Raw genomic sequence first — 1,832 nt, forward strand, 5'->3', positions numbered from 1 at the left:
AAGTGACCCCTGTGCCACAGGAGCAGATCTCACTTTTTTCCCTCAAAATATTCACTTTATTATTTACAATTTTAGCATAGTCAGCCAATATCTGAGCACCACATTATGGACAAACTAATATCCCTAAGTTATGAAAGTGCATTGTTATGATGGCAAGACTTCCTCCAGGTACTGAAGTCTCATCTCACTGCCAAAGTGCTTATAGAAGAGGTTTTTCTTTTCTATGGGCTCCAAACTCCAATTACTGGGAATGATCTTTGCATTGGGTTACAAAATAGGATACATGGCACTGGTAGCAACACCATAGTGGTTGTTCTTGTCTTTTGCAATTCGCATGTAGCTTTTTTCACCCCACTTCACACCCCAGCTATTTTTAAGAATCCAAAATTACTTCTCTTAATATTGGTTTTCTTCCAATTCATTCACTTTATCTTTTTTCTTCTTCATATACATATCCAACCACCAGCACAGCATGATTTGTGGAATGTGGTTTGCGTTTTGATCCAACATAAATTCCTCCATTATAGGAGAAGAAGGACTTCCGGGCATTCAATGCTACAGACACTGGTCCTCTAGTTGTGACAGCCTTCATGAGACTTTTTTTTTTCATTTCCATAGGGGACTACCATATAGTTGTTTTTTTTTTTTTAATTTTAAGAGCAATTGCAGATTCCCTTCTGTATTTAGACCACTGATTTTTCTTAGTCCTCTAAGGATAGAACTTCTCAGAGGAAATGCCCTCATTTTTCTTGATATAATGGAAAGGTCCCCCATGACAGCCTTGAAATCTGGTACAGTCAATTAGGTTCTGTTTACTCAGTTCCACAAGTTTGCCTGTTTTCATGAAGAGCTGGCCTTCCAGATATCCAACTGCACTGAAGGCCCAACAGGAAGCACACTACCCCTGTCTTCTAACAGGGGTCACATAGCCATGCTTCCTCCAATCCACTGATTTGGGAAGGTCAGAAAAAGTGGGAAAATTCTTCACTGTGGTATCTCTCCTCCTTCTCCTCTGGAACATGCTGGGGTCAAGTATTTTCTTGACTTCATCAGTCAGGTCCTCAAAATCATCCATCCCCTGGTAGTAGCTCATGTTCCCCTCCTTATAGAGAAGATTGTGATCATTAATGAACTTCAGGTTCTTCTCCCACACCTGTCTTCTAAAAGACTCCTCCTCCTCAGTATAGTTCTTTCCATATGTGGGCATAAACAGTTCTCATTCAGTGTTCAGCTCTGGTTTTTTTGTGAGATAATATGAAAGTCCCAAGCAAAGGGAAACAAGACAAACAAATTGTCTCATGGTGGCTACCTTTTGCTGTTTATGGAGTTGTCAGACTTCTTACTGCTGGAACCTCCAGAGTCACTAGGGTCAAGTGGCAAGACAAGATCCAAGATAAGTTGGCAATGCCCAGCCAGACCTCAACTTTAAAAAAATAAGCTGCAAGAGTAGGGAGGGAGTCATTGAAGAAGGAAAGGAAGCTGGGGAGTCAGGCAGGCCAAGAGACTGAGTGACTGAGCAGGGCAAAGCCCCCCTGCTCGGCCAGGTCATGTTCTCCCATACTGTGGTCCAGGGCATGGTGGGAGGTGACCCAGAGCTGCAGATGAAAGAAACAATTATGAACCAAGAGAAACTTACCAAACTGCAAGCACAAGTGTGAACTGATGATGAGTGAGATGAGCAAAACCAGGAGAACATTGGACACAGTATCAACAACATTGTGTGTTGATCACCTGTGAAAGACTTGGCTCTTCTCAGCAGTGCAATGGTCCAAGACAATTCCAAAGGACTCATGATGGAAAATGCTCTCCAAATCCAGAAAAAAATAACTGGA

The 1,832-nt window shown here is 42.1% G+C and overlaps 1 pseudogene; it reads right to left on the reverse strand.

The window, feature by feature from the left end:
- Window positions 1-267: 267 nt before the first annotated feature.
- On the reverse strand, window positions 268-1,207 carry LOC122750256 (annotated as a pseudogene).
- Window positions 1,208-1,832: the final 625 nt, after the last annotated feature.

Source organism: Dromiciops gliroides, chromosome 1, assembly GCF_019393635.1.
Source record: "Dromiciops gliroides isolate mDroGli1 chromosome 1, mDroGli1.pri, whole genome shotgun sequence".
Lineage (NCBI taxonomy): Eukaryota > Metazoa > Chordata > Mammalia > Microbiotheria > Microbiotheriidae > Dromiciops > Dromiciops gliroides.